Genomic DNA, 17,213 nt, shown 5'->3' on the forward strand with positions numbered 1-17,213 from the left:
GATTATAAAGGATTATATTGATGAGCACAATCGTGTAAACAAGATTATGAGTTCTAATCAGCATGGTTTTAGTAGAAATAGATCATGTCAAACTAATCTAATTAGATTCTACGAGGAAGTAAGTCAAAATATAGATAAAGGGGAATCAGTTGATGTGATATACTTAGATTTTCCAAATTTGATACAGTGCCACATGAGAGATTAATGCACAAAATTAAGGGACTGGGAATAGCTGAAAATGTTAGCTCATGGATAAATAACTGGATAAAAGATAGGGAGCAACGAGTAGTAGTAAATGGATCATACTCAGATTGGACAAAGGTAATCAGTAGAGTCCCCCAGGGATCAGTACTGGGCCCCATTCTTTTTAATATTTTTATAAATGACTTGGAGCAAGGATTAAATAGCAACATCTCTATTTTTGCAGATGATACTAAGTTAAGTAAGGTCATTAGGTCAGAGCAGGATGAACTTTCATTACAAAGGGATCTGCAAAAATTAGAAGTATGGGCAAGTAAATGGAAAATGAGATTTAATACGGAAAAATGCAAGGTTCTACATTTTGGAAGTAAAAATAAGCAGGCAACGTATTTTTTAAATGGGACAAGACTTAGCCAAACAGAGGAGGAAAGGGATTTGGGAGTAGTAATAGATAACAAGCTAAAGATGGGTGCACAATGCAGGGCAGCGGCTTCAAAGGCTAATAAGATACTAGCATGTATTAAAAGAGGCATTGATTCAAGGGAGGAAAGCATAATTCTGTCACTATATAAAGCCCTGGTAAGACATCACCTTGAGTATGGAGTGCAGTTCTGGGGGCTGATCGCAAAAAAAGATATTGCAGAACTAGAAAAAGTTCAGAGAAGAGCCACAAAGCTAATAAGAGGATTGGATAAATTAGCCTATGAGGAGAGGCTAGCCAAACTGGGTCTGTTTTCTATAGAAAAAAGGCGCTTGAGAGGTGACATGATTACTTTATATAAATATATTCAAGGCCCATATTCAGAGATGGCAGAAGCTGCTCTGTTTATTCCAAGAATTGTTTGTGACAAGAGGTCACAATTTAAGGTTGGAGGAAAGGAGATTTAATCTCCTGCAACGGAAACGTTTTTTCACAGTAAGAGCGATAAAATTGTGGAACTCATTACCAAAGGAGGTAGTGAATGCCAATGCCCTAGATACATTTTAAAATAGTCGATACATTTCTGTATATAAACAAAATTCATGGATATGATTGCTAGTATTAAATGAGTCACCTTTTAGTTGGGTTATTTAAGCTTAACTGGAGCTTTTTTAAGCATTTTAGATTTGTATAGGTTGAACTCGATGGACTTCAGTCTTTTTTCAACCTTATCTACTATGTTACAGTTTTGAAGACCGGACATCCATCATCAACGAAGTCGGGAGAAGTCCTCAACGAAGCAGCAAGAAGTCTTCATCCAAGCCGGGAGAAGTGGTCCTCGAGACGGGCAGAAGTTTTCATCCAGACGGCATCTTCTATCTTCATCCATCTGACGCAGAGTGGGTCCATCTTCAAGACATCCGGCACAGAGCATCCTCTTCTTACGATGACTCCCGACGAATGAAGGTTCCTTTCAGGAGGAACAGCCAATAGAATGCGAGCTCAATCCTATTGGCTGATTGGATCAGCCAATAGGATTTTTTCTACCTTAATTCCGATTGGCTGATAGAATTCTATCAGCCAATCGGAATCTAAGGGACACCATCTTGGATGACGTCACTTAAAGGAACCTTCATTCGTCGGGAGTAATCTTAAGAAGAGGATGCTCTGTGCCGGATGTCTTGAAGATAGACCCGCTCCACGCCGGATGGATAAAGATAGAAGATGCCGTCTGGATGAAGACTTCTGCCCTTCTGGAGGACCACTTCTCCCGGCTTGGATGAAGACTTCTCCTGGCTTCATTGAGGACTTCTTGCCACACCGTTGAGGACTTCTCCCAGCTTCGTTGACGATGGATGTCCAGTCTTCAAAACTGTAAGTGGATCTTCGGGGGTCAGTGTTAGGTTTTATAAGGGTTTATTGGGTGGGGTTTAGTTTTAGATTAGGGTTTGGGCAGCAATAGAGCTAAATGCCCTTTTATTTGGGGGGCTGGTTGTGTGGGTGGTGGGTTTTACTGTTGGGGGGTTGTTTGTATTTTTTTATGGGTAAAAGAGTTGATTTCTTTGTGGCAATGCCCCGCAAAAGGCCCTTTTAAGAGCTATTGGTAGTTTAGTTTAGGCTAGGTTGTTTTTTTTGGGGGGGGGGGGGGGGCTTTTTTTATTTTGATAGGGCTATTAGATTAGGTGTATTTAGTTTAAATATCTTGTAATTTGTTTTTATTTTGTGTAATTTAGTGTTTTGTTTTTTTTGTAATTAGGTAAATGTATTTAAATTAGTTAATTGTATTTAATTTAGGTAATTTATTTAATTGTAGTGTAGAGTTAGCTGTTAGTGTAACTCAGGTTAGGTTTTATTTTACAGGTACATTTGTATTTATTTTAGCTAGGTAGTTAGTAAATAGTTAATAACTATTTAGTAACTATTTTACCTAGTTAAAATAAATACAAACTTGCCTGTAAAATAAAAATAAACCCTAAGCTAGCTACAATGTAACTATTAGTTACATTGTAGCTATCATAGGGTTTATTTTACAGGTAAGTATTTAGTTTTAAATAGGAATTATTTAGGTAATGATAGTAGGTTTTCTTTATATTTATTTTAATTATATTTAAGTTAGTGGGTGTTAGGGATAGACTAGTGGCAGCGACGTTGGGGGCGGCAGATTAGGGGTTAATAAATGTAGGTAGGTGGCGGCGATGTTAGGGGAGGCAGAGTAGGGGTTAATAATTGTAGGCAGGTGGCGGCGATGTTAGGGGCGGCAGATTAGGGGTTAATAATTGTAGGTAGGTGGCGGCGATGTCCGGAGTGGCAGATTAGGGGTTAATAAGTATAATGTAGGTGTCGATGATGTCGGGTGCGGCAGATTAGTGGTTAATAAGTGTAAGATTAGGGGTGTTTAGACTCGGGGTTCATGTTAGGGTGTTAGGTGTAAACATAAATTTTGTTTCCCCATAGGAATCAATGGGGCTGCGTTACTGAGCTTTACGCTACTTTTTGCAGGTGTTAGACTTTTTTTCAGCCGGCTCTCCCCATTGATGTCCATGGGGAAATCGTGCACGAGCACGTACAACCAGCTCACCGCTGACTTAAGCACCGCTGGTATTGGAGTGCTGTATGGAGCACAAGTTTGCTCTATGCTCACTTCTTGTCTTTTAACACCGGGTTTATAAAAACCTGTAATACCAGCGCTGTAGGAAAGTGAGCGGTGACAATAACGTGCAAGTTAGTACCGCACCCCTCATAACGCAAAACTCGTAATCTAGCCGAAAGTTCCCTACTGCCAGAAGGCAAGAAAACACTGAAAGATGCTTCAAGCTGAATATATAACTTTTTTATAGAGCACTTATATATTACATACTAACCAATATACAAGGGGTGCACTAAGTATATGCTACATTGAACATAGTATGACCTGTGCATACATAGAAATAGAGGGACACCAGATTGCTGGTACTCTAGCATACCTTCCAACATTTCACAGATGCTTTCCAGGACAGGTAGGTAAGAGGGAGCTCGTGAATGGCAGGCTGCAGGTGTGCTTTGGGTAGGATTGTGTGGAGTTAGGGTATGTGATGGACGGGGTTGGGAGAATAACATTGGTGAGAAATGGTGCGATGAAATATACCAAAATGTGCCTATATTGATACCGTGGGTTGTCTACTAAAAAATATAGTTTTGATAGGTAAAATATTGTTAAAAATGACAATACAGCGATTAACCTACCAAGCCAGTATGTCCGTCATATCAACATACAAATGGCATTCAGATGGTAAGTAGTGGTGAGGATGGAAACAGATTGCGAGAGGTTCCTTTTGAACTCACAATTCCCATTTTGAAGCTTAGTTACAAAGATGCCTATACTGTTAGTGATAATCACGAAAAATGTGAAAATGTAACTTAAAATCAGACATTTACCGAAAGAGATTACGCAACCCCATTTGTTGGTTTTGGGGTACTGATGTGCCTTTTCCTACAGATCCCCTTAGCCGTACAGGATATCGCTTACTCAACACATATGCATATGTAGATTAACCAATGTATATATAAATGTGTGTCCTGTCCACTGTTTACAGCCCATATAATATTATTATTTCAGGTATTTGTAGAGCACCAACAGATTCCGCAGCGTTGTATACATAGTCGGTGTACAGGATAGCTTTTGTAGGGGTCTAGTGGGTAGAGGGCCCTGCCGAGAGTTTCACTGTTGTAGTCGGCTCTTATGAAGTGATCTGTAAACAGCTGGGCCCATAGGCTTACAATCTAAGGGGTTCAAGGGGAAAGCAATGGCGTTAGGAAAGGTTAATGTTTGTTGTATGCATCCCTGAATAGTAGAGTTTTTAGGGAGTGCTTGAAGCTGTTAAAACTAGGGGAGAGTCTTATGGAGCGAGGCAGGGAATTCCACAAGATGGGGGCCAGTCTGGAGAAGTCCTGTAAACGTGAAAGTGAGGAAGTAACAAGAGAGGAGGAGAGGAGGAGATCCTGAGCTGATCGAAGGGGACGGGAGGGAGAGTATCTAGAGATAAGTTCTGAGATGTAGGGGGGAGCAGTGCAGTTGAGAGCTTTATATGTCAGGGTGAGGATTTTATGTTTAATCCTAGAGGCAAGAGGAAGCCAGTGAAGGGATTGGCAGAGACGTGCAGCAGATGAAGAGCGATGAGTAAGGAAGATGAGCTTGGCAGAGGCATTCATAATGGATTGTAAAGGAGCTATGTGGCAGCTAGGTAGACCAGAGAGGACGGAATTGCAGTAGTCGAGGCTGGAAAGGATGAGAGAGTGGATTAAAATCTTGGTTGTATCCATTGTGTAAGGAAATGTCTAATTTTAGCAATGTTTTTAAGGAAGCGGCAGGATTTAGCCAACGACTGAATGTGAAGGAAAGATCTGAGTCAAGTGTGACCCCAAGACATCGGGCTTGCTGGGTAGGGGTAATGATGGAATTATCAACAGTTATAGAAATTTTGGGGGTGGAGACATTGGAAGAAGGGGAAAAATAAGGAGTTCAGTTTTGGAGAGATTAAGCTTAAGGTAGTGAGAGGACATCCAAGATGAGATGTGAGAAAGACAGTGACACGGGTTAGTAAGGAAGGAGGTAGGTCTGGTGCAGAGAGGTAGATTTGGGTGTCATCAGCATACAAATGGTATTGAAACCCATGGGACTTTATTAAGGAACCTAGTGATGGCGTGTAGATTGAAAAGAGAAGGGGACCAAGGAGAGAACCTTGAGGTACCCCAACAGGAAGTGGTAAAGGGGCAGAGGATGCTCCGGAGAAGGCTACACTAAATGTACAGTTAGTCAGATAGGAAGAGAACCACAAGAGAGCTGTGTCACAGATGCCGAAGGATTAGAGGGTTTGGAGCAGAAGAGGGTGGTCAACAGTGTCAAAGGCTGCAGACAGGTCAAGGAGGATAAGCAGAGAGAAGTGGCCTTTGGATTTTGCTGTAAGTAGGTCATTGGTAACCTTGATAATTGCTGTCTCTGTAGAGTGATGGGAACGAAATCCAGATTGCAGTGGGTCAAGAAGAGAGTTTAGTGTAAGGAGGGAGTAGGGAAATAGGGCGGTAATTGGAAGGGGAGGTTGGATCAAGGGAAGGTTTTTTGAGGATAGGTGTGACCAGTGCATGTTTTGGAGATGAGGGAAATATACCAGTGCTGAGGGAGAGGTTGAAAATGTGTGTGAGCATGGGGGTGAGGGTAGAAGAGAAGGAGGGGAGTAGCTGTGAGGGGATGGGGTTGAGGGGACAGGTAGTGAGGTGGGAGGACAGTATAAGGGCAGAAACTTCATCCTCATTAACAGGGGCAAAAGAGCTGCATTTTTGAATATTTGGGTTTTGGGTGATTGTGAGATTTTGAGGGGGTGGGAGATTGGAAGTATGTTGAGAGCTGATTTCACTTCTGATGGAGTCAATTTTGTTTTTGAATTGGCTTGCAAAATCTTGAGCTGAGAGAGAGGTTGTGTTAGGAGGTGGAGGTGGGCAGAGAAGAGTGTTGAACGTGGAGAACAGACGTTTAGGGTTAGAGGAAAGAGTAGAGATGAGATTAGAAAAATATTGTTGCTTATAAAGATTAAGGGCAGAATAGTAGGAGTTCAGGATGAACTTGTAGTGAAGAAAGTCAGTTGAACTCCGAGATTTCCTCCAATGTCGCTCAGCAGTACGGGAGCATCTGCGTAGGTATCGTGTCAGAGGAGTATGCCAGGGCTGAGGATGAGAGTGTGGTTTCTGAGCTAAGGTTGGAGGGGCCAGAGTGTCAATGACCGATGTAAGGGTGGAATTATACTGGCAGATAGATTGGTCAGGGCAGGAGAAGGAGGTGATGGATGAGAGGAGAGATTTGAGAGAGCTAGCGAGCTGATGCAGATCTAGTGACTTAGTGCTTCTGTGAAGTTTGGTGTGAGGGGTAGAGGGAGGGGGAGTTGTAGGTAGGGAAGTGATGTTGCAAGTTAGGAGATGATGGTCAGAGAGAGGAAAAGGGGAGTTTGTTAAATTTGAAAGAGTGCATCGATAGGTGAAAATCAGATCAAGGGAATGACCATCTTTGTGAGTGGGAGATTCAGTCCATTGTGACAGGCCGAAAGAGGAAGTCAGTTGAAGAAGTTGTATTGCAGAAGAGGCATTGGGATTGTCAAGAGGGATGTTAAAGTCGCCAAGAATGAGGGCAGGGGTGTCCGAGGAAAGGAAATAAGGAAGCCAGGCAGCAAAGTGATCATAAAATTGAGTTGGGGAGCCAGGCGGGCGGTATATGACTGCAACACGTATAGAGAGGGGAGAGAATAACCAAATCATGTGTGCTTCAAATGAAGAAAATGTGAGTGAAGAGAATTTTGTTGGAAGGTGCAACGAGAGGAAAGTAAAATACCAACACCACCTCCTTGTCTATTACCAGACCTAGGAGTGTGGCTGAAATGGAGACCCCCATGTGACAGTGCAGCGGTGGATGCTGTGTCTGAAGCAGAGAGCCAGGTTTCTGTAAGAGCCAGAAGGTTAAGAGAGTGGGAGATAAAGAAATCATGGATAGAAGTGAGCTTGTTGCAAACAGAGCAAGAGTTCCAGGGTGCACAAGTGAAGGGGGAGGGGTTTTTAGATGTAAGAGGAATGCGATTAAGGTTACCAGAGTTTAGTTTATGAAGTCTATTGAAAGGCACACAAGGATGTGAAAGGCTAGGAGGTTGTGAGGGACCAGGATTAGGGGAGACGTCGCCAGCAGCTAGTATGAGCAAGAGGGAGAGTGACATGAGATGAGAAGCAGATTTGCAGTAATGAGACTGTTGTTTGGCTGAAGTGCAGGGGGGAGAGAGAGTGTTTAGGAATAGGTAAAGTTCATGAGTAAAAAAGTAAGGTAAGTATAAGAGAGATGGGCTAATGAATAGTGCAGGTGGAGAGGGAGAAGGAGTAAGTGAGTAATGTAGTTTGTTATAGAGACAAGAGGTAGCAAAAAGGAATATGAAGATATTGAGCATTATTATGAAAGTGGGAACCAAGTAAACACATAAGACACAGTGTTACAGCAGCACTTGCAAAAGGATACAATGAGATACATAAAACATAGTATTACAAGAGTACTTGCCTTGTGTCTTGCCCCTTGCCCAATCCTTGTTCAATTCTTGTATAATTCTTAAAAATTATTGCCTCACTTGGAAAATGTGAGCATATGCTATTGTTAAAAAGTACACAGCCCTGTAAGCAGTGCACCCCCTGTGCAGTGCACATCCCCAAACTAGTCTGAAATATATACAGGTAGGGCAGTCAGCTGAGTCCACTAAATTTAGTTAATAGCTAATCAAAGTAATCAAAATAATAGTGGTGAATAATCTATGTTAATGACTCACGTGGTCATTTCAGTGTTTTACACATGTGTAAGATGTGATAAATATATGTGAGGCAATATATAAGAAAAATACAGTCTAAATAATACTTAAAAAGTAGTAATTTTAATCTGATTCTATTTCTAAAAATCCAATTTCTAAAATATCATATTAACAAAAATTCATAAAATACAACTGTATAAAATTCATCAAAATAAATCGCAAGACACTTGCAAGGATTTCCTCATTAATATTCGGCAATAGATAGTTCCAATATTAGTGGATTCACAAAGTCCTGGGACGTGTCCCAAATTACACTAATAAATGCTATACCGTCGAGAGGATCACTGTATCAGTGTAATACTTGACCAATGTGGACCGTGATCTCTGGTATAGTATTATCCTCCTGCTTAAAAGATAGCCAAAAGCGGCTAAATACTGATAGTACCTTAGGCGTCTGTTATCCGGTATTGGATGTTGGTAGTCATTTTTAGGTTGAGAGTGCCATTTGATGCAGTCTTTCTTGCTCCGATGATCACTCCTCCTTACTTGTGGTCGCAACAAATGACGACACATGCCAAATACCATCGTTGAGAGTCCGCTCACAGAATTACTTTTGCATTAATCCGTACTGCTTGATCCTGCTCTTAAAGGAACATGAAACCCAAAATTTTTCTTTCATGATTCAGATATAGAATACAATTTTAAACAACTTTCCAATTTACTTAAATAATTTAATTTGCTTCCTTCTCTTGTTATCATTTGCTGAAAGGTTTATCTAGGCAAGCTCAGAAGCAGCAGAGGACCTAGGTTCTAGCTGTTGATTGGTGGCTGCATATATATATTGATTGTGATTGGCTCACCAATGTGTTCAGTTAGAAACCATTAGTGCATTGCTGCTCCTTCAACAAATGATACCAAGAGAATGAAACAAATTAGATAATAGAAGTAAATTAGAAAGTTGTTTAAAATTGTATTCTCTATCTGAATCATGAAAGAAATTTGGGGACGGGAGGGAGAGTATCTGGAGACAAGGTCTGAAGTGTAGTGGGGAGAAGTGCAGTTGAGGGCTTTATATGTCAGCATGAGGATTTTGTGTTTAATCCTGGAGGCAAGAGGAAGACACTGAAGGGATTGACAGAGAGGTGCAGCAGATGAAGAGTGATGTGTAAGGAAGATGAGCCTGGAAGAGGCATTCATTATGGATTGTAAAGGAGCTAGGCGGCAGCTAGGTAGACCAGAGAGGACGGAGTTGCAGTAGTCGAGACGGGAAAGGATGAGAGAGTGGATTCAAATCTTAGTTGTGTCTTGTGTAAGGAAATGTCTAATTTTAGCAATGTTTTTAAGGTGGAAGAGGCAGGCTTTAGCCAAGGACTGAATGTGAGGAGTGAAAGAAAGATATGAGTCAATAGTGACCCCAAGACATCGGGCATGTGAGTTTGGGGTAATGATGGAGTTATCAACAGTTATAGAGACAAGGGGTGGAGATTTTGAAAGAAGGGTGGAAGTTAAGGAGCTCGGTTTTGGAGAGATTTAGCTTAAGGTAGTGAGAGGACATCCAAGATGAGATATAAGAGAGACAGTTAGTGACACGGGTTAGCAAAGAAGGAGATAGTTCTGGTGCAGAGAGGTAGATTTGGGTATCGTCGACATACAAATGATAAGCTAACTTGATAAAGCCCCATTAGTGGGTGAAATGTGTTGACGTTTTGAGGCTGTTTGTAGTACGACTATCCAAGTGAACTTTACAACTGTTTGGCCAAACCTGTTTTGAAAGAGACTTACACCAAATAGATAAACTCTATATTTTTACATCTGAGATTGGTGTCATCTTATCCTGCGTACTTTTTACTTAAGAGCAGAATCAAGCATTATGAATTAATGCAAAAGTAATTCTGTGAGTGGACTCGCACCGGTGGTATTTGGTGTTTGCTGTCATTTGTGGCGACTGCAAGTAAGGAGGAGTGATCATCGGAGCACGAAGACTGCATCAAACTGCTGCTCCCGAAATCTGTGGCGACCGCCAGTATGGAGGAGGGATTATCGGAGCATGAAGGCTGCATCAAATGGCTGCTCTCAACCTAAAATCGACTACCAGCATCCATTATCGGATAACAGATGCCTAAGGTACTATCAGTATTTAGCCGGTTTTGGCTTTCTTTTAAGCAGGAGGATAATACTATAACAGAGATCACGGTCCACATTGGTCAAGTATTACACTGATACAGTGATCCTCTCAGCGGTATAGCATTTATTAGTGTGATTTGGGAGACATCCCAGGACTATGTGAATCCACTAATGTTGAAACTATCTATTGCCAAATATTAATGGGGAAATCCTTGCAAGTGTCTTGTGATTTATTTTTAATTTTGTTGATAAATTTTAAACAGTTGTATTTTATGAATTTTTGCTAATATGATATTTTAGAAACTAGATTTTTAAAAATAGAATCAGATTAAAACTACTACTTTTAAAGTATTATTTAGACTGTGTATTTTTCTTATATATTGCTTTACATATTTTGACTCAGCTTTTAGTAGCTTATCTGTATTGTGATCACTTTGTTTAAGAAATTGTAATATCTTTGGGAAGGAGATATTTGAGAGGAGGCAGTGAGTCAGAAGTATAACGCTACACTTTTATTTTTGTCTGCACATGTGTAAGATAACATACTGTTTCCATATAGTATTGGAATACTTGCAAAGATATCCAAAATGCCATTTCCAGGCTGTATGGAGTATCTTGAGGTGCCGAATTTAAAAAGTCAAAACTGGATTAAAAAATGGGTTGAAACTTCTCCTTGAAAATGAATTGTGATCGCCGAGAACTTTTCAGCCCAAAGTGAGGATTTGAAAACATGACCGCGTGTGCACAAAATAGCAGACACAGTTCTTTGGTCCCATTAAATAAAAAAGTGGTCTTTTTGGCCAGAAAAAGAGTTGAAAGGCCTCAGCTGATAGATTGTGATTGACCCCAAAACGTCTTGATATCTTGAAAACCCATTTTGGCCTGTTTTGACTGGCTTAATTCACTTGTTAATAAACCTAATCATTAGTTGATATATTAAAAAGTTAGCAAAATAGATCAAATCATGGAGTTGATCTCAAACGTTTAGAAAAGTTTATCTAATGATTTTCTACAGAAAATCCCCATTTAAGTCTGTGGGGAGTTTTTTTTAGAATCCTTTGATAAGTTTTTCTTTATAAATTAGGAAACTTGTAAACAGCTAATATAATATAATAATAAGTTAGATTATGATTGTGTTAAATTTTTATATTGTTAATTTCTCACATACTAAATTGTTAGTTTTGGTTATGTTAAAACAAAGTGTTAAAAAATTATTAGACATTCAATAATATTTGTGCTCAACGTATACATGACAATGTTCACAATATACAATCACCCAAAAGAAAAACAAAAATAATCATATATTTCTTTATCCACAGAACAATCTAACAAAACATTGCTACAAAAATTGAGGTATTCTAAAATGTCAATAAAATCAGTGATTTTCAAATGTTAAAATGTCTTATCTGAGTTAAGCACATAAAGAACAATGAAAAAAAAAGAATGATTAGTGTTTGTGAAGTTCATTTATACCAAATAAGTATAAGATAACATAAATATGTGAATCAAATAAGCACAGTATTCTTATCTTTGCATAACAGACTTCTTGCTTCATATTTTCTTGTCTGCAACAAAAATGCACAACATATTGTTGATTAGGTACAGTATAATCACAGTGTCTCATTATAATAATTCCATCAAAATAAACATCAATTTCTACAAATAACAAACATTAGAGTATTCAGCAATATCTGTCATATCTTTGTAGAAAAAATAGAATTAGTAAGGTATTTTATCGTTCTTTCTTTAAATACAATATTAAAGGGAAACATTTTTTTTTTCTTTCTGTGAGATACAAACAATTTTTTTTTTTTTTTTTAATTTATTTATGTATTTTTAAAGCAGACCAACCACAAAATAAATAAACTCATACTAAAGCCCAGGACCATGTCATTTGGCCAAATGCTGTAACTAACTATTTCATTTTGCTTTAATCTAGCTTTGTGCTTGTAAGAGATTACCAGACTTTCTCACCTAGAGTTAATGAAATTCTATTGGCTATTCAAATCAGCCACTAGGATTTCAGTAGCTCTCAACCTACTGGCTGATTTGAACAGCCAATCGGATTTCAGTAGCTCTCATCCTATTTGATGATTTGAATTTCAAGAATCAAATCAGCCAATAGGAATGCAAGAGACGCCATTTTGAAAAGGCTCCCTTGCATTGAAGATTTAATGTACAGCGGTGACCGTCTAAAGAGGATGCTCCGTGCCAGATGTCTTCAAGGATGGATCCGCTCTGCGCTGCCAGGATGAAGATAGAAGACGCCACCTGGATGAAGACTTCTCGCCGCCTGGATGAGGATGGAAGTCCGGACTTCAGAAACTGTGAGTGGATCTTCGGAGGTTAGTGATTTTTTTAACTTTTTTTGGGCGTTTTTTTTTTTTTAGAATACGGTTTGGGCTTTTTTAAAAGAGCTGAATGCACTTTTCAGGGCAATGTAAAAGAGCTAAATGCCCTTTTAAGGGCAATGCCCATACAAATGTCCTTTTCAGGGCAATAGGTAGCTTAGGTTTTTGTTAGAGTTAGTTTTTTTATTTTGGGGGGTTGGGTTTTACTGTTGGGGGGTCTTTGTATTTTTTTCAAGGTAAAATAACTGATTTCGTTAGGGCAATGCCTATACATAAGGCCCTTTTAAGGGCTATTGGTAGTTTATTGTAGGCTAGGGGGAGTTTTTATTTTAGGGGGGCTTTTTTATTTTTATAGGGCTATTAGATTAGGCGTAATTGTTTTTATTTTTGATAATTTCGTTTTTTATTTTTCGTAATTTACTGTTTGTTATTTTTTGTAATTTTGTATTTTTTATTTTTATTAATTTAGATTTTATTTTTTTTAGTAGTGTTAGTTTTTCTTTAACCCCTTAATGACCAACGTCATACCCTGTACGACGTTGATCGTTATTCCCTTAAGGACCAGCGACGTACCCTGTACGTCTCTGCAGTCCTGTACTTCTCTCTGCCGTGATCTCGCTCAAAATAGCGAGATTGCACTAAAATAGAGTTGCCGAGTTATCGATGCAGAGAAAGCCGCTCTGTGGCCCTCTCTGCATTGGCCAATGATGGTGCCGTTTTTTGGTGGGTGGGAGCAGTAGTAGGGAGGCAGGTGAGCAGCCCATCACTGCAGGGACTTCCTGTTCCTGTCTCTGCAGTGCACGCAGTACATCAGGAGCATGTGTGAGGTGCGCGTGCACGCTGCATTGATGTTATTATGATAGATGGAGAGGGAGGGAAATTAATTTTTGTAAAGGGATAGGGGAGGGGGAGGGTGTAGGGTGTTGAGGGGGTGCAGCTACACTACAGAAAATGATTAGGGATAAAAAAAATGAAAAACCCCATGTATTATGGCAAAATGGGTAGTGGCAGCTTTCTGGTGGTGGAAGATAGGTAGAGGGGGAAGGGTTAGAGAGCTGCATGGGGGGGTCAGGAAGGTTGGGGACTGAGGGAGGATCCAAAACTGGAAGGGATTAGGGGGTGGGATGTGTCAGGTGGGAGGTTGATCTCTACACTAAAGCTAAAATTAACCCTACAAGCTCACTACAAGCTACCTAATTAACCCCTTCACTGCTGGGCACAATACAAGTGTTGTGCACAGCGGCATTTAGCAGCCTTCTAATTACCAAAAAGCAATGCCAAAGCCATATATGTCTGCTATTTTTGATCAAAGGGGATCCCAGAGAAGCATTTAGAACCATTTGTGCCATGATTGCACAAGCTGTTTGTAAATTATTTCAGTGAGAATCCTAAAATTGTTAAAAAAAGTTAACAATTTTTTTATTTGATCGCATTTGGTGGTGAAATGGTGGTATGAAATATACCAAAATGGGCCTAGATCAATACTTTGGGTTGTCTACTACACTACACTAAAGCTAAAATAAACCCTACAAGCTCCCTACAAGCTCCCTAATTAACCCCTTCACTGCTGGGCATAATACACGTGTGCTACTTGTACTTATTGGCCTATAACTTCCAAAAAAAGCAAATAACATGTAATCATTGGGTATTTCTAAACTCAGGACAAAATGTAGAAACTATTTAGCATGGGTGTTTTATGGTGACTGTAGATGTCTAACAGATTTTGGGGGTCAAAGTTAGAAAAAGTGTGTTTTTTTTAAAAAAAAATTCATCATATTTTATATATTTTTTTTATAAAAATTATAAGATATAATGAAAATAATGGTATCTTTAGAAAGTCCATTTAATGGCGAGAAAAACAGTATATAATATGTGTGGGTATAGTAAATGAGTAAGAGGAAAATTATAGCTAAACACAAACACCGCAGCAATGTAAAAATAGCCCTGGTCCTTAAGGGAAGGAAATTAAAAAATGGCTTTGTCCTTAAAGTGAACTGCCCAGTTTTTAATAAACCTATTAAAAACATGGGCACTTTAATTTATCAAAATTGACATTTCACTGTTTTCTTCAAAAACTTACCTTTTAATCCTGGCAGCCACTCCAGCACTTCCTCCGCCGGTCGCAAGCCATCTTCGCGGGTCCAAAATGACGAATCTGGCTTCCTCCAATCACAGCGTTGCATCAGGCCAAGATTCCCCCGGGGGGAAGCTGTGATGGGAGGAAGCCTGATTCGTAATTTCTGACGTCTGCAGAGGCTTCCGATGGCCGGGGGAATCGCTGGAGCAGCATTCAGAATTAAAAGGTACGTTTTTGAAGGAAACAGTGAAATGTCAATTTTGATGAATTAAAGTGCCCTTCTTTTTAATAGGTTTATTAAAAACCGGGCACTAATTCATCAAAATGGACCTTCACTTTAAGGGGTTAATGTGTAATTTAGTTTTTTTAATTGGTAGTTATTTTAATTTTAGTATAATAGTTTAGTATAATAGTTATGTTAGGTTAATTGTTAGTTTAAACTTATTTTTTTTTTTATTTCACAGGTAAGTTTTTATTTATTTTAAGATAGGGATATTGTAACTTTAATATAAAGTTAGGGGGTTATTAGGTTTAGGGGTTAAAAGTTTAATTTAGTTTTTTGCGATGTGAGGGGCTGGTGGTTTAGGGGTTAATGACTTTATTTTGGTGTCGGCGATGTCGGGGGTGGCAGATTAGTGGTTAATAACTTTGTTTCGGTGTTGGCGACGTCGGGGGCGGTGGATTAGGGGTTAATAACTTTATTTTGGTGTCGGTGATGATGGGGGCGGCAGATTAGGGGCTAATAGCTTTATTTAGGTGTTAGCGATGTCGGGGGCGGCAGATTAGGGGTGTTTAGACTTGGGGTTTATGTTAGGGTGTTATAGGTTTAAACGTAACTTTTTTTCCCCATAGATATCAATGGGGCTGTGTTACAGAGCTTTTCATTCCGCGCTTCAGGTGTTAGGTTATTTCTAACACTTTCTCCCCATTGATGTCAACTGGGAGAGCGTGCATGACCACGTATTCTCAGCCCTTGGATTTTGTGCGGTATGGAGCTTATCACAACCATATCCCACGCACAAGGAAGCTTTTCAGAAATCTGTAATGACAGTGCTATGGATGGTGAAATAACGCAACTTTTGTTGCGTTCGTTTCGCACCCTCTATAGTGCAAAACTCGTAATCTAGGCGTCTATGTGTTGTGTTACTATTTTTTGTTTGTTATTTTCCCAATGGGCTTTGCACCAAGGCTGGTGTTGGGTTGACTGTTTGGGTCATTGAAAGCTGTGCAGCTGTCTTTGAGTGCTGGTGAGCACTCAGGGCTGTGAGTTTTGCAGGGTAATGGGATGTGTACCCTGTATGGTTTAGAGTGCAGTTCATTTCCTTGTTTCGTATGTGTCTAGAGAAATTACAAAAAGGTCCGTGTTACCCTGAAGAAAGAAGAGGAGCACCGCTAGAGGGTGGGCTTTTTATATTTATAACATTAGTTTTTTTCCTTATAGTTTTTTTTAGTTTATATTTTTTTCCTAAAGAGCTGTTTCACTTTAGGGCAATGCCCTACCAAATGCCCTTTTATGGGCAATCTTTTTTTAGGATAGGGATTGTTTTGGAGCAGCAAAAGAGCTGTGGGCACTTCCCTACCAAATGCCCTTCTAAGGGTAATAACCAACCAAATGCCCTTTAAAGAGCAATCTTTTTTAGGCTAGGGATTTTTTGGGCAGCAAAAAAGAGCGGTAGGCACTGCCCTACCAAATGACCTCCTAAGGGCAATGCCCAACAAAATACTCTTTTCAGGGCAATCTTTTTTTAGGATAGGGATTTTTTTTAATTTAGTTTTTTTTTATATTCGACTATTTTGGGTGGTGGTGGGGGGTTACGTTTATTGTAGTATGGAGTTGTAGTATTTATTTGAAAAAGAGCTGTGATACTTTGGGGCAATGCCGTACAAAAAGCAATTCTAAGGGCTATTGTTAGAGTAACTTTTAGTGTTAGTTTAGGGTTTTTATTTTGTTTTTTTTTTTAAATAGGCCATAGTTTAAGTATAGGTATAACTGTGGGTTTTTTATTTTTGGTAGTGTTGTTTTTTGTTTTCTGTTATCTTAGGTTTTGTTATTTTTTGTAAATGTAGTGGGTTTTTTTTTGCAACTTATGGGGTTTTAGCTTAGAAGTGGGTGGCGGAATTAGGTAATGTAGGGGTAGTTTCAATTGTAGGGTTGTGGCAGTATAGGGGTTAATAGGTTAGCGGCTTATTGTGTAGGTGCATTGTGATGGGGTAGGGATTAATAGGTTAGGTTACTTATTGCGTTGGGGGGGGTTAATAGGTTAGGGTGGTTGGTTCTTAAGGTTATGGCAGATTAGGAGTTAACAGTGTAGGTTGCACTGGGGGTGAGGCACATAAGTGGTTAATAGTTTATTTTAGTATTGAATTTATATACAATGTTAAAATGATATGCATTGTCATGTATAATGCATATTATTTTAAGTATTGTATCTAATTTAAAATTTTGTTGTTTTTGCTTGATCATTTTATTTTAAACATAAATATATATTTTTAAAGGGACATAATACTCATATGCTAAATCACTTGAAACTGATGCTGTATAACTGTAAAAAGCTGACAGGAAAATATCACCTGAGCATCTCTATGTAAAAAAGGAAGATATTTTACCTCACAATCTCCTCAGCTCAGCAGAGTAAGTTCTGTGTAAAAAGTTATACTCAGCTGCTCCCAGCTGCAGGTAAAAAAAATAAAAAAATGAAGAAATGAACAGCAGCCAATCAGCATCAGCAGTGCTG

This window comes from Bombina bombina, chromosome 6 (assembly GCF_027579735.1).
Source record: "Bombina bombina isolate aBomBom1 chromosome 6, aBomBom1.pri, whole genome shotgun sequence".
NCBI lineage: Eukaryota > Metazoa > Chordata > Amphibia > Anura > Bombinatoridae > Bombina > Bombina bombina.